Source organism: Rosa rugosa, chromosome 2 (genome assembly GCF_958449725.1).
Source record: "Rosa rugosa chromosome 2, drRosRugo1.1, whole genome shotgun sequence".
NCBI classification, from domain to species: domain Eukaryota; kingdom Viridiplantae; phylum Streptophyta; class Magnoliopsida; order Rosales; family Rosaceae; genus Rosa; species Rosa rugosa.
In genome coordinates, this window is record NC_084821.1 from 26,543,204 (window position 1) to 26,561,007 (window position 17,804).

Here is a 17,804-nt window from a genome sequence, read left to right on the forward strand (position 1 = left end):
TTTTGATTATCTTCTTTTCTAATCCCAAAGTGATGGAGAAAGAGGAAAGCTTGGGGTGTTTAACTTACAAATACAAAAGAAAATGAAGAAATTTTGAGGCCTCATGGAGTCACGGGTTTGATTTCATTGGCCTCAACGTCATCTTCTACAAACTGCAGTTCTGCGTCTTTTTTTTTTTACTATCTTTTAAAAAAAAAAAAACATATATATATATATTTTTTTTGAGATGGAGGCCTTCCCCAAACTGAGGCCCAAGGCCACTGCCTTGGTTGCCTTGGTCAAGGGACGGCTCTGTCAGGAAGACCAGTCGCCAATAGGGGAGCACCTAACATGAGTTTAAGATGGACAATTCTTAGGTTCACCCTTAGGATGAACGAGCTTATCCACCTCTATTGTCGATTAACATACTTTTGCTTAACAAATTTATAATCCAACGGTGCATATCTTAAATTAGCTTTTAAAGATCATCTATGTAAAAAATCAATCGAATCCGAAATTGTTTAATTATTTAATTGAATCAAACAAATGGATGGTTCTAACAATACTCACTACTCTTATGATGAACCGTCCATGTATTTCATAGAAATGAATAACTAAAAGATCTTCAATTTGATTGATTTTTTACAGAGCTAATCTTTGTATTACGTTATACAACATGAATGGTTGGATTAGAAAATTATAAAGTTATTATGCGTTAATTTAAAGAGGGGGTGAATATGCTCATTCACCCAAGTGGTGAACCTAAGAATTGTCCGTTTAAGATTATTTCAATATCAACTTCGAACAAGTCACTAAAGTTGTCACGATTGATAGCATACTTTTACTGACTCAACGATTGGTTGTCCAAAAAGGACCCGAACAGTCACTTAATGTTATGTTGAACTGACCGGTCACCAAACAAGGGTGACAAGCATATTGGTAGAAGGTTAAAGACCTACAAGACTAAGATATAAAATAACAAAAATTTCCTTCTTCCACCCTTTGGGCTAAAGTGGTCGCAATTTGACTCATATGTCTATCAAGATCGCAATGGCTTTGTTGAGGTCTACATGGGAGCTTGAGTAGTATTAGCTAAAGAAGCAATTAAATATTCAAGAGACTTACCTTGAGACTATTGAGATGGTGGTTGATTAGAGGCTTGAGGCCTTGATCCTTTATGGAAACCCGGAGGTGGTTTGTATGCATTGAAATACCCTTGTTGCACTTTATCAGTGTTACTCTATTGGAGGTTAGGATGGTAACACCATCTTAGACTGTGGGTGCTGGAGTAAGGGTTGTTTGTCGAATAATAGTTTCTCTTCTTACATTAGTTGACATGCTCTGTAAACGAAAACATAGGACAAGTTTCAGGAGGATGATTAGTATGTGAACATATAACACATACCTCAGCTTAGCCCACTAGTCTAGCTTCTGAGATGCCTTGGGATGACACGGCTTTCACTAACATATCCAATTTCCTCTCCATCTCACCCATGTAAGTCTGAATTCAACAATTGGTATTTACCTCATAAACACCTCTGCTCTTAGCTCAGTACATCCCTTTTGTAGAGAAATTCTGAGAATTCTCACTCAAGGTCTCAGATAGCTTAAATGTCTCTCGACTGTTTTTGTCTATAAAAGCACCACCGCAAGACTTATGTTGGTATAACTTAAGCCTTGCAGAAAGCTTGTACTTGATCTTCTTGAGACAAGTTGCGTTATCAACAAAGTTTAGTTTCAAACATGTGACCTTAAAAGGTTTAGCATTTTGGGACATATCTAAATTTTAGCTTGTTGAGATCATTGAGGGCAAAGAAAGTTTGAGAGCATCATAACGCATATAAACTTGGTCTCTCATGCACGCCCGAGACGATGCTAGGTGTGGTGCCTTTTGTGGCCGGGTGCATCAAGTCCACGGTGGCCGATAATAGATGAGGCTGCCAATTTGCTTTATAGGCTTCGACTGTTGTTGCTGGGCTTCCTAAACTGGTTCATAGGATTAGGTCGATGTAGAGATCGATGTTCGGACTTTTCTCAGTTGGCTTACTAACCGTATAGGCTACTTTGACATTCAATTTTGATTGTAATCTACGAAGCACTGACTTTGATATAATACGGTGACACTGCTAAATTTGAATATATTATGACACGACACGTTATCGACATAAAATATTAAAATATTATACAATCTAAAAAATATGAAAATGTTTTAGAGAAACGAGAATTGAGAGAAAATTGCTGTGTTCTCATTGATAATAGGGGTCTCTTTATATAGAGGATTACAATGCATAGAATATGAATTGTACAAGGAAAGGTAATCATACAATGAATGTATATCTCTAAGCAGGGCCGGTCCTGAGATTCTAACGGCCTGAGGCGAAGAATTAAAATGTGGTCTCCGTGTGTCTGTCTATATATATATATATATATATATATATATATATATATATATATATATATATATATTTTATATATACATATGCCAAATAACAATATAAAATCATATATTTTTGAAAGAGTAAATTAAATTTTAATAGCAAAACCAAAGTATATGAATTTATTTCTCTACATAAATTTCTGAATTACAAAACTAGTTAAATATAATTTCTTTTTTATGGCTGGGCCAGCGGATCCAAGAAAAAATAGCTCAAGTGATTGGGGACAAAAAAAACAAACAATAAGAAACCTGAAAAGGTCAAAAATAGAAGTGAAACAAAAGGGAGATTCGAACCTTCACTACACCAAAAACAGCCTTTTACCGCCCACAATGTGCGCCGTAAATACCCTTTTACGGCGCACAAAAGTAGGCTGTGTAAAAGACGTTCCTCTTTAACGGCGTGCATAAGAAGGCCGTAATTGTGCATCCATGCAGGCCGTAAAAGACATTCCTCAATAATCCAATTTGATTTATGGGATGTTTGCACGCCGTGAATGTCAAGAAAGCACGCCGTAAATGACTTTCTGACCACTTATTTACGGCGCACTGGGCATGCCGTAAAAGACTTTATTCACGGCCTACGACGAACGCTGTAAAAGACTGTTTTTATGGCACACTTTTGCATGCCGTAAAAGAAGTAGTTGCCCAATTTTTTAAGGCCCAATTTGCACGTTGTAAAAAGCTTTTCTGTCAATTTTTATGTCATTCACGACGCACATAACCTGCCATAAAAGTCTTTGTGGCAAAGAGGTTTCCTGGCTGCTCATAATCCAAAAATGATCAACTAACAAAATGACTTGAGCAAGAATAATATTAACCTCAAAGTACATGCAGGTGAAACAGCATATATATATCATAGATAATAGAAAAGGTTTTAACGCACTTTTTATATCCAATCTGCTACAGACCAAGTACAATTTCTACCAAACTTGACTTTAAACTTATGTTAAGAATATAGCATATTACAAAATATACTACATCATCTTTTGAACATTCAACTATCCAAATGCAGATTCTCTCAATTGACCATCACTTTGAGCACTTTATCATCAGTAGGGCATGTTAATAGAAACCTCAAAAAGTGGAAGTCCCTCAAAAACTGGAAGTCCCTGTTATGAATGTAAAGCACAGTTAATAATAAACGAAAGCAAGTACTCAGCAAACTATCTAATTGCAGATGACCATCTGAGTTAAATATGAAGATTGAAAACTGATTATAGGACAGACTTAGCTATTTACACTATCTCAATCAACATGTATCAGGTCCAAAAAAATGAGTATCAAGTTTTTCTGTCAATTTTTCTGTAACAGTATCAAGTTCAATTATCAAATACTTCACAACAACTTTTCTGAAAACAATCAATGACATAAAACCACAAAATAAACAACAAACACTAAAAGAGAGAGTATCCATAGTGCTTTTCCATTCCTCCAATCACATCAAAAGTAAAACCCCGGCTCTCAACTCAGGCAAGCAAATATGAACTCTGTAAAACAGAACCTGTATATAAACCCAAAATCTAGCAAAAAAAAGTGCAGCTCTTTCAGACTTTCCAACAATGCAATGAAATCTGATGCTAAATGAAAACTCAGATAATTTAAAATGAAACTAAGAAGTAAGAACCAGAAAATCAAAGAGAACAGTAACCTTATATCTGCATATATACAGATATGGAAGAAAAAGAGATGATAGAATAAATTACCTCAAAGTTTCAATACTAGCTAAACCAGCTTGATGTACTTGATAGGCCATGCAATTGTACTTCCTTGAGCCATACTTAGCGTTCCAAACTCTCTCGTTGGTCGATACAAAGCTATATCCTCCAAAACATCAAGAACCCAAACTTTCCAACATTCTTGGCCAAGAGGCACGTGATGGACCATTGCAGTCGGATCCTTTGACTCAAGTTTTGCACTTGCAACAACCTCTTCTCCCATTTGAAACCAATTTAATAACTCAACTCTACTATGATCATTCTTAATGCCCTTGGTCCTTGCACCTTCCTTTTCCTTGGTCTGCAACCCCTCATCAACAGAATGTTGAACACTTAAGTTCTGTTTATTGAGCTTGGTTTGTCCTCTCCCAGTTTCAGAATTCCGCACACTCACACTTGTATTTTCCTTATCTTTTTGTTGTGAAAGCGCATTACCAGAATGCTGACCGCTAGTACTTCCCTTTTATTATAACAATAAGAAAATATTAATAATAATAATATATATATATATATGTATGTATGCAGGCCATATCTTGAAGACTTACATGGTTATTCCCCTCTTTCTCTGTTCGTGACAAAATAGTTCCAACCACCTCTTTCAATCGTTCGATCTCTTGTGATTGAGCAAGCATATCTTGTGATTGAGCAAATAAAGCATTCTCTAACTTAGCAACTTTGTTTCCAACACTGGTTTGATAATCTGCCTTTGAAGGGACTGCTCCAAATCCCAAACCTCTTACTCGTCCTCGTGGATCAGGACCGAGTACTTTTGCAACAGCATCATCCTTCAAAGGACATTTCTCTGAAGGTTCTTGCTCAGCCCTGTACATTTTCACTTGTTTCTGCCAAAAAAAAAAAATTGAAACATGAATAATCAAACTTGTGTCATCTCTTATACCTAAAATAATAGTCTCAAAATACGAAAACTAAAGAGAAGTATTTTTACCACTATTTCTGGATCCTCCACTACATCTGAATCCTTCTTCTTCTTTGCTTCGTAAGCATGAATCCAAACATCAGACCTTGTTATTGCATCTGGGATTTCACTTTGTTCCCTCTACAAATCAGTAAGTACAAATAATATTTATCATCTCATATCACAAAACTCATATAAAATTAACAACCAAATTATTCTTACTAATTCTTCTTCAACACGAGCAAAGCTTTTTCTACTAGTTCTGTGGAGTAAGGTTCTTTCTGCGCGCATTGCTTGGAATTTTTTAGACATTTCCTATGACAAACAAGTCACCATAGTTGTTAAAAACTCATAAAGTGTAGGCAATTCTAGCTACTTTTTCTATTATTATCAAGATAATGTTGGAGTTAGACTTGTCTAATAACAAAATATTGGTAAAACGCACCTTAAATGATGGACTAGTTCTGTTTTTGACAAGATCTAGCCACTGATTCATAGATTCTACATTATCAGGTTTGAGAAGGGTAGCAGCACGTTGTAGGCCTACAAGTTCGGCTTGCTTCTCCACTTCTTTCATCACATTGGATCTATTATCTCGCCAAAGCTTGATCATCCTTCGAATAACTTGTTTCTTATGGCATTCGTCAACAATGAAACTTGTCTACAAAAGAAATGAGTGAGTATGTGAACATATAAGGAACGATGTAACGTTCTTTTTTTAATATGGAAAAACTTACTGTTATGTGTTCCCAAATCTGAGTTTTGAACAAATCTGAAAGATTTTTCCAGGTCGGTGCAGTCATTGGTATTAGCTCTCTTGCTGTGCATCCAATAAATGAGGAGAATAGAGCTGCAGTTTTCCCAATTGGCTGGCCTCTTTCATTGAATTCAACTAGGATAGGACGTTTTCTCTTTTTCTTGCTAATGTCCAACAATTTTGCTTTACCTCTAGGTGGTATTTTTGGCTTTTCTGTAGCTTCACCTTCAGCTGAAATAGGTTCTGCATCAGCTGGCAAATGAGACGGAGAACTCAAATTTGCTTCAGAATTTCTCATGGGATTATGCCTTTGTTGCCTAGCTGAAACATCAACTGCATGTGCAACTTTATCTTGTATTTTGGCTCTCTTTGCACCTTTCTTTGAGATCTCTCCAGAAGGCATAGTCTAGATGTCAAACAAATAAGTTAGACAAAAAGCAAAATTTTAAACTTAGGAAATGTAATTCAAAGTAGGAAAAGATGCATCTCCATCACATGTGCAGCAAACCAATATGGCAAGAATTAAGGTTCAAAACCTTAACATTGTTCGACTCTAGCTACCAAAAGACTTAAACAATTGAACTAGCTTCTGTTCCCTCCAAATTTCTTAATTTCTTAATACTAGACATCTCCAGCAACACTAATTTTTGGCTAATGTAATTATGCCAAGACTTAAATTTGTCAAACTATTCCTTATCACAGTTTATATGTTGACACAGAAGCACATGTATTCATTTAGCTACTATAAACATCTATATGACATGTACAACAACCTCATCTAAAACCACAAACCAAAATAGATCTTACCTGAGAATTTATGCTGATGCTTTGTTGAAATTGGTTAGTCAGAGTCACCTTCACTCTGTTCAGCAAAAAATAAATAAATAAAGAAATTAGTACTTAATCACTTATATAAATAATCAGCAATACATCATGTGAATGAATTTATGTAAGGATTATGACATGCAGTTCATACAATTACCGAATAGATTTCCTCATTATTGTATCTATAACATTCTTCATCATCAACATCTAGGTCTAGCTGTGATACATCTACTGGCATATAAGCAATCTCATCAACAGAATCATTCTCAAAAAAACCTCTAGGCGGTGCTCTAAGTACAACATGCCAATTTGACGTGTCACTCTCTCTCGAATAAAAAACTTGTTTGGCTTGTGATGCAAAAATAAAGGGATCTTGATCAAATTGATGCTGCCCCCTGTTGAGGTTAACCAATGTGAAACCATCTTCAACTTTGACACCAGTCCCTATGTTAGCCCAATAACAATCAAATAGTGGAACCTTAAATTTCCGATAGTCTAGCAAAATTATCTCTCTTATAACACCATAATATGGCACTCTATCCAGAACATGTGAATTATCCCTTGCACTTGGTCGACACATTGTGTCGCCTTCAACGGACACCCCACTGTTTTGTGTGCTCTTCTCACTAGTCTCTGTATGAAATCGGTTCCCATTAATAATGAAGCCTGAATGGGACACCACAGATTGTTTCGGCCGACAAGCTAGCCACTTCACTATATCCGACATAGTACTACAATCACCAAACTTAACTTTATCTGCTAACCATCCACTGAAACTACTCATATGTCTTTTTTCTAGAAGGCTTTCATTATCTTCAAGACGCGAATCTAAACACTTCAGTTCTTCCCTGTGCATTCTGGTCAAAAATAACATGTATAAGAAATAATAAGTGGAGCTAAACTCAACTAGAAATAATAAGTTACTGGTCAAAATGGAAATCTAACTTACTCTCTCCATGGATCTACTTCTGTAGTATTTGTCCACACAAATCGATGAGCAATCTCTAACATAGAAGAACTTAATGTTTTTTGTTTCCCCTTGCCAAGTGGTCGCCCTTCCAATATTGTTTCATCATCAAGAGCCTCATTGCGTTTTGATTGAACACCTATGTCAGATGCTTCTTTAATATATCCAGTACAAAAATGTGTTATCTCTTCAGCCAAATATCTTTCTGCTATACACCCTTCAGGATTTGATCGATTCTTGACATATCCTTTTAGGTCCTTCATAAACCTAAAGTAAACAAATATTAGAGAAAATAGAAAAATAAAACAAGATTACTGCTACTAATGTACAGGACCAGCAATAAATTGTACATAATACAGTGATCTACTACAAAGCAATAACCAACTAACATAAATCATAGCTCACCTTTCAAAAGGGTACATCCAGCGATAATGTACAGGACCACCAATAAGAGCCTCTTGTGCAAGATGAATCGGTAGGTGAACCATAATATCAAAGAAAGACGGAGGAAAGAATCTTTCTAGCATGCATAGAGTCTCAACAATATCATCATCAAGTAGACCTATTTTTTTCTTCTCAATCTCCCTTTGACATAATTGATGGAAAAATGCACAGAAGCGGAATATAGCAATCCTTGGTCCTTTTGGAAGAAGTCCTTTTAAAGCGACAGCTAGAATTTGTTGTACTAAAACATGACAATCGTGTGACTTCAAACCCATAATCTTGTTGTCTTGTATGGAGACACGATTTGCAAGGTTAGAACAGTAACCATCCGGCAATCGTAACTTTGCTAACCTTTTACAAAATATTTTCTTCTCTGCCTTTGAGAGCACGTAAGGTGCTTTATCACTTCTAGATTTGCTGGAACCATCTTGTTTTGGGTGCAGCTTTTTTCGAATCCCCATCACTTTTAAATCCTTGCGCGAATTTAAGTTATCCTTTGTCTTCCCCTTCATATTCAATAAAGTTCCAATAATACTCTCGCAAATGTTTTTCTCAATATGCATCATATCCAAATTGTGGCGCAATAATAAAGTCTGCAACATAGCAAATCACACTAAATTAATACAAAGAAAGCTGTTAATGTATAATATGCAGCATATAAGTGGTGGATGTACTATGTGAAAGAGAAGAAAAATAAACTAGTTTAATATAAATAAAGCTTTCAATGTATAATATACAGCATTCTACCAATAACATACAGTAACCATATTTTGGAAACACTTTCAAAGTACATTGCTCTACTATGTAACAAGACGTTGCTCTCTGCTTTCAAAGTACATTTTAGTACATTTCAGTAACCATATTCTCTTATAAAATTGGATTGGTAGGTTAGATTAATACAAAGAAAGATATTATTCAGCACTACCATAAACTACACTATAAAAAAGCACAATATCAGCAAGGATTTACTGGAAAATTAGATGACAGTAAATAAATTTTACCTCCCAATATGGCAACTCAAAAAATATTGACTTCTTCTTCCATCTCTTTGAAAGTTTTGTAGGATCATCACTATCATACTCATCACCGCTACCATCAATATCATCAGCAAAATCATCAATCACTTCATTCGCAACTGATCTTTCACCTTCAGTTCTCTTCCTTTTTCTACCTTGATCTTTGTCAACTTTTTTTCTCTTTTTCTTGGTGCAAGCTTTGTTCTTCTTACCCCAATTATTTTTAATACCCTTCACCACCTGAAATACTTCTGAACCAGTCAACTTTCTAGGCCTCACTCTATCTTCAACAGTACCATCAAACCAAGTCTTATTCTGCCGATATGGATGATCTTGTGCAAGAAATCTCCTATGGCACATGTAAACATGTTTTCGTCCATTTGGCAGCCATTTAGAGGATGTTTGAACACCACATACCGGACATGCTTTCTTTCCCTTTGTTGAATACCCGGACAGATTTCTATAAGCAGGGAAATCATTTATTGTCCACATCAATACAGCTTTCAAATTGAATACAGACTTGGTAAACGCATCATAAGCACTTACCCCATTGATCCATAGTTCTCTCAGATCTTCAATGAGTGGTTCTAAATACACATCTATGTCATTCCCAGGTTGCTTAGGACCTGGGATGAGCAATGTCAGCATCAAATTTTCCTTAGACATGCACAAAGAGGGAGGGAGGTTATATGCAACCAAAACCACAGGCCAGCAACTATATCTAGAACTAAGATCACCAAAGGGATTAAATCCGTCTGATGAAAGACCGAGTCTAAGGTTACGAGGAGCTTTTGCAAATTCAGGCCACTTACTATCAATCTTCTTCCATGCAAGCGAGTCAACAGGATGCCGCATTTTGCCATCCTGACTTCTATGAGTTTCATGCCAAGTAAGTTGTTCCGCCTTTTCAGCATCCCTAAACATTCTCCTAAATCTAGGGATAATTGGAAAGTACCTCAAGACCTTAGCAGGAACTCCTTTCTCAATCTTTTGGGTGAGCTTATTAGTTTTCCATCGAGAGGCACCACATTTCGGACAAGTTTCCTTGTGCTCTAGATCCTTTCTAAATAAACAACAATCATTCACACACGCATGAATCTTCTCATAGCCTAGGTCAAATGCTTTGAGTAATTTTTTTGTTGAGTATAAGGAACTTGGAAGGATATTATCTGGAGGTAAAAGACTGCCAACCATCTCAAGAAGTTCATCATAACCATTGTCAGATAGACCATATCTAGCTTTAAACTTGAAAAACTTAATTGTTGCTAACATTTTTGTGGAAGGACAACCCTTATATAGAGGAAGTTCTGCTTCATTTACTAAGTTTGTGACATCAGATTCTCTATTTTCAGGTGCAGATTCCATGAAATCATCATTTAGCTGTGCATCTATATACATTCTATATGTCTCCAAGTTTTCAAAGTTTTCCATGGTTTCTTCCTGTACAGTAGTTATTGGCTCATCTCCATGAAAGGTCCAATTAATATAACTCTCATATATCCCATTTGAGGTCAGATGATCTAATACAGTACGAGGTGGATAAGACCATACGTTTATGCAACTACTACATGGGCACTGGATCTTTTCAGGATACCCCTTACTTGCATGAATGCTATTAACAAACTTTTTTGCTCCATCATAAAAGGCTCTAGGATTGCTAATAACACACAACAAAAACAACAACAGAAAAGATTTTACAATACATTTGTGATTTATATCATCATAACCTTACAGTTTCTGGTTTTAGATGTAACCTGCTTTTACAATAAGCCCATTCTTTATCCATATTCTTTCAGCTTTGTTTTCCTGGAGCTACTTTTGACCTTATATTTAGACACCAAACATATTGCAATTGAGGTATTATAAATGCAATCAAATAGATTCTTACATCGGAGGTGCAAAAACAAAGAAAATTGGTAGCAAACAAAAATATCTTCACAAGGAGGTAAACACTCAAGTGATACAAAGGTATATATCATAGAACCATGAACAACAAACAAAGCACAGAATCACATAATAAACAAATATTAGGCAGATCTCAAAAAGTTTCAGGGAATAAGAAAGAATAAAATTGGTCGAGAAATTCATACCAAGAGTGAGAAGCAGGGTCGTAAGACATGGGATGCAAGTTCAAGTAATAAACCAACCAGTCTCAACTATGAACAACTGGTTTCAGCATCCAATTTATCTACTTTGATCAAATGCAATGATCACCAAACTAGTTAAATAAAACCAAGTTCTGCAATAGATCGATTGAAAGAGTCATAGGCAGTGGCGGATGCAGAAATATTTGTCAATGGGGGTGGCAAAAAAATAAACGACTATAAAATAAAACTTCGTATTAATGAAACAAAACTTCAATCGCTACATTTTATATCAAATAGATTGATCGATTTTCATTTAGTACATGAATTGAGAATAAAGCACCCAAATAAATAATATCACAAACAATTGGAAGTAGGGGGATGGAGCTGAGTATTAGATCTTACTAGTTACAGAGCCCGCGCTTTGCAACGGGTAGTATAATTAAAAGGTATATGCTAAAACTGAATTACGGCAAACAAATATTTATTTTGTTTTCTTCTTAGCTATGAGTTAGGAATCTGTGATTCAGGGTGATAGTTCTGGTTGGTTTTGTAGTTTTGAAATGTCTAATGACATTGCAGAGTCAAGTATAATAAACATTGTTTTGAAGTAAATAACTTGCCTAGTTTGTTTGTGGCTGGGGGAGTTGGTACTTACCCATAGGACTTCCAATTTGCCAAGAGGTGATAATATCTTGCCATTTGAAATAGATCCAAAAAAAGAAAAAGAAAAGCAGTACCCCCATGAAAACTCTATTGCTATTCAGATGGACTTGAAATTCAAATAACTGTCCCTGAGGAACATCATAGTTGTCAAAGCAGCAGCTAATCCGCTAATAAAAAAGCTCCAGAAAATCAAACACATGTTAGCACCCAAAAACACACACCAATGTACATCTTGATCTCTAGCAAAAGCTAGACACTACTTTAATTAAATTTGGCAGTCTCAAAGCTCTAGAGTCCAAACTTTCTTTCTCTAATATGAATTGATTTTGCAGAAACAAATAGTGAGATTGTAAAGCAAACAACAAATACAGATAATCTATCAAAATCCAAATCAGGGGGTCACTTAAGCAAAGGATGCCAGAAAAGCCAGCATGCAGAGGGAATTAGATCGGAGGAAGGAGAACGAATTGAAATTTGGCAATTTCTACATGTACACATCAACAGACAACACTCACCTACAATCACTAAAATTTGGCAATTCAGTATATTTCCTAAAATCTACAGGTATTAAAGTTAGTGTTGAATCTACATATCTGCTTCATATCTTCAATTTCCTATGTAACAGAAAGCAATTAGAACATGTGGCATCAGTTATCAAGTGTAAAAAACTAGACATTTCTAACAGTACTAAAAGCACATAAAACACACAGATATGTGGGAATACACATCTCAGGAACCTGTAATTCGTCTAATTTCAGACTGATTGGATATTGATTGTGGGGGCAAAACGGAGACTGGTCCACACAAAAATAATAAATCACTGGGGGCAACTGCCCCCACTCGTGCCCACGTGCGTCCTCCACTGGACTCATAGGTAGCCTTTTCATCAATTAACAGAACAAACATAACAAAACGACAAAAAACCAAAACTAAAAGAATGGGGCGTGTGTATGTATTTATATATATATATATAGACATACACATGATTATACCTAGGTGGGAAGTAGGTAATTATGAATCTAGTGCTGTGCATATATGCTAAAGAACGAAAAAAACTTTTATGCCATGCATCACCATCAGAAGGATGGTAGTCTGAAAACTCAACAACGAATTGAACACCTTCAAAATTTGCACCAGGAAAAGAACCGGCATGCTTGATCTTTGTTAAGCTTTAAAACAAAGTTTCAAGTATCCAATACTTCTAGTAATCAACCATTTACTTGAATCAAACCTCTCACCACGAGGCCAAATCATTGCTGTGCATTTGTTCATATATAAACAGGTATATATATACATGCAATTATATATGTACGCTTAATTATAGATATAGAAATACATGGAGCTATTTAGTAAACCAAGATCAATAATTGGAAAGCAAACACCAGCTAAGATGAAGATCACTTACAGGTAATGTAGACTAAGCAAACTCCACCCAAATCCCCACCAATCTTTAAGCCTAAGACAAATATATGAATTCCATTAGTACTTAGTGTTAACTCCCAGATTTCATTACCAATTAAACTGCCCAAAATGGGATTCATTTGAAACCCTTAAAATGATAGGAATCCCATAAACCCAAAACTTGAATTAATCAATATATCGTGTCTGAAGCAAAACATAATGAAACCATACCAAGGATATTAGAGCACAAATTCAACTTGGGTATCTAACCTTGCAGTCTCTCATCTTTTCCCCAATTCGCTACCTCTGCTTGATCCCTGTAATATTGAACACAACTCAATAGACCCAGAATGGTTTGATTCCTTGAAATGAAACTACAAAGTCCCACTAAAGCTTAGAACAGTCAAATTGATCAAAATTAAACTCTCAAATGTAGGTACAGATAGTCAAACCAACAAACGAGGCGAACTAAGTAGACAAGAAGCCTTCCACAATTCAAAAGATGAAAGCCGAAACAATAAGTCTTCCAAAATTGTACCTTGATTTGGCAAGAGAAAAAAAACCCAGATAGCAAATGAGCAAGACAAGGCCAAAGTTGTAATACCCCGAAAAATCCAAATTAATTTCCGTGGATTTTTAGAAATGATTTCACGATAGTGGGAGCGAGTACGAGGCTTGGAGAAGTTATGGAATTAGTTCGAACGATTAATTTTCGAAAACGAACGTTATTTAGGAGGTCTCAAAAAGTGACTTTTTATACATTGGGAATTTGGGAAAACTTCATTCATGAAAGTTGTAGAGCGCGTCGATACGAGTTCGTGGACATATGGAATGCGAAAATCGGAGTTCGTATGAGAAAGTTATAAGCGATTGAAAATCGGGAAAATTCTATAAATACAAAAAAAAAATTCCGGAAATTGCATTGGAGGACAGAAATTTCAGAAACCTATATTTTCTCCCCAATTCTCTCCCGAGCCCAGATTTGTTCCTCTCTCTTCCACCGGCCATATCTCCCTCCACAGACCTCCGATCGACTTGATTCCAAAAGTATTTTCATTCGCCTTGAAGTCAGTTAAAACTTCCTAGAAGACATCAAAGTGAGAAAAGAACCATGGAAGGTGCTAGGAGGCCGAGAAGCTGCACAGCTCGAGCTGGAATTCGCCCGATGCTGCTCTTCCTTCACCGGCCGATATCTCTCTCATCCAACCTCAAATCGAGTTGATTCCAAAAGGGATTTTGCTGGGCCTGAGCTATATTACAACTTTGTAGAAGACATCGAGGGGAAATAACCAACGTGGTAGCCGCTACAAGTCGAAGAACACGGTGCAGTCGAGCTGGAAATCACCTCCTTTCCCCACCGTCGTTCTCCCTCCTCCGGCCACCTTTTGCCGTGATTCTTGAGAGGATTCTGCACTTCTGAGGATGTAGATCATTTCCCCTAAGGTGGATTGCATCGATTTCATCTGTGGAGATCGAATTGGAACGAATTCAAAACTAGGGTTCTTCGGGTTTCAAACCTTATAAGGTAAAATTCTACTTTTTGGCTTATAATCTGACTTTGGTGTAGTTATGAAAGTTTCAATTCGAGTTAAGATGAAGAACTTTCGTGTTGGGAGTTTTGTCTAATTTTGACTTTGGATGGGTGGCGGTGCCGCCACTGTGATGGTGGTTTCCGGCGACCTCCGGCCACCCCAAGGACAGTTTCTGTCCATTTTTGTGTTCTACGTGTCGATACGATCGTTTGCATATATAATTCATAATTTTTGGATATCGTATGATTAAGTTATGAATTTTTAAGTTTCGATCGATTTCGATCGTTCGATTTGTGATCTGTGAAGATCAGACCGTCCGATGGACTTGTAGTTTTGTTATGTTGATCTTATGACTGTCCCAGTGGCTTTGTGTGGTCATGGGCGAAGATCCGACCGTTGGATCTTCGTATAATTGTGAAATAGTGATTCGGAAGGCGATTCGTGAGAATCTAACCGTCGGATTTTCGTATAATTTTGAGGAGATGTTTGTTAGAGTGATTCAAGAAGATCTGACCGTTGGATCTTCATGATAATTTTGGAGGATGATCCTAAGGGCGATCCGTGAGGATCCGACCGTTGGATCATCATATAAATTCGATCTGGCCGTTGGATCATCATTAAATTAGAATCCGACCGTTGGATTTCCGTATATGTGTGGTTTATGAATGATTGCTAAGTTAAGATCGTATCTGACTAGGTGATTGACGGTTTGAGTTAGTGGACGATTGTGGATCGTATTTTGAGCGGAATTGAAGACGCAGCGGGATTATCGAGGTGAGTGAACCTCACGTGGTTCATATTACGAACCGAGTACTTTTAATTAATTTATTTTTTGTCGTCATTGTGTGAGCTATAGTTGGTATTAATGGGCATTCCTGTGTGAATGTCTATCTATATATATATTATTTATGTGAAATAATATGTATTGTTGAAATTGTGAGATATTATGTACTGTTATGGTTGTGTTGAGTTTATTGTTGAAAAGCAACAATATTGTGAGAGGTATTAAATTTATTGTTGAGAAACAATAAATTGTTGATTTGTTGAGATATATTGATCTGTGGAGATCAATAGGTCACGGGGGTGACCATGGCATCTATTAGTGAACCACGCCCTTGTACCGGGTAGGTGGAAACTAATAGCATTAAATCGTGAACCACGCCCTCGCGCCGGGTAGGTGGAAACGATCAGTTAGAGCTCTAGTCTGTCTGCCAAATGTTGAGTGACCTTATGAGGGTAACGGGGAGTGACTCATAAGTGTATAATATTTATATATATATATATATTTATATATATATGAGAGTGAGAAAGTGAAGTGGTTTTGTGGTGATCATTGTAATTGTGATGTTTCTACATTTCTATACTTGAGTTAAAGGAAATGTATTTTATTAAATCAACAGTTCTTCTTGTTTACTCATACTGGCTGTAAAAAGCTTACCGGGTTTTGTGTTGTTGCAACTCCCGGTACACTATTCAAATTGTGTAGCGGGTAATCCTACAGGACAGGAGAACCAGGACGGTGATCGTGCGGTTAGAGCAATTGTTAGAGTTTTACAGCAATTGTACGTTGTGAGGTGTGTTATGCTCATTTGAGCTTTACAATATTGCTTGTGAGAGTGAATTGTAATAATGAACTCGAAGTTTCGAGATTTGGATTTTGTAATTGTAATTATTCATGTTTCGGATTTGAATTTATTATTCAAAATTCGGGGCGTGACAAAAGTTCTCAACTTTCTCCAAATGGGCAGAGTCATTTGCAATGATTTCCAGTTTATGCAAAAACATGAAACTTAGTTCCAATCCCCTTATCAAAACTTTGAAACTTTACCGAGTTTCTTCCTTTATCTATACATGTCATACAACAATACAGGAAGCACTTGCCAATGACCCAAAACAATGACAAAGAAAATCTTCATCTAAAACTCAAATCCATCAAAAAGTTCAATACTTGATCAAAGTTTGGAATTCAGAATTCTCACACATTTTCATAAACCAACCGCACAACACAAAATTCAACACTTTTGATTCCTCCATGCTTCTCTTCCCTCAACAACAAACATATACAAAACGATCAATAAGTAAAACAAGTCACAATTGCAAAAGGTGCATCCAAATACAAACTCAGAAAACATGATAAACAGCAAAAAAAAAAAAAAAAATTCAGGGTCTTTATGCAAAACAAACAGAGAGAACAGTATTCAAAGAGAAGAAAGATCGCACCTTTGGTGTGCTCAGATGGTTTTGGGAATTGGGTTTTCACTAAGAGTGTTGGATTGAAGTGAGAAAAGTGAAGCCGGATATGGTTTCGCAGAAGAAGAAGAGCCTGAGTCAGCAGTTAACAGCAGAAGGCATGCACATAGGAAGAAAGCGTTCTGGCTCTTTTCAACTTCAAGACCCGGATTCCGGTGGCCCGAATCTCCGAGAGCGGTGATCACTTCAATGTTCTTTAATTTGGAGCTCAATAGATCCACGGAATCTCGATGACAGGAGCAGAAAACGTGGTGGTGGTGGGAGGTGGCCGGCGACTCGGCAGTGGAGCAAATCCACTGAACGGCGACTCGGCGGTGGCCGGGAAGAGACGTGGAGGGAAGAGAGAGGGAAGAGATGGAAAACTGAGTTCTGTCGGGGAGAGAGAAAAGTATTGTTTTATGAAATGAAAGAAAAAAAAGAATTAGAAAGTGTAGAAGAAAAAGATGGAGGGAAATAAAATTTTGGTGAAAATTTCGCGCCTTTCACTTTTACGGCATACATCAATGCAGGCTGTAAAAGACCATATCAAAAACCACATTAACGGCGCACATACTTGCAGGCTGTAAAAGATAATGCTATTACGGCGTGTATCTAATGCATGCCATAAAAGATCAAACGAAAAATAGACATTAACGGCGTGTATTAATGCATGCCATAAAAGACAAAATGAAAATAGACATTTACGGCGTGCATTATATGCACGCCGTAAAAGACCATATCAAAAATGTATTAACGGCATGCCGTAAAAGTGCGCCGTAAATATATGTCTATTACGGCACGCATTTATGCACGCCGTAAAATGTGCGCGGTAAAAG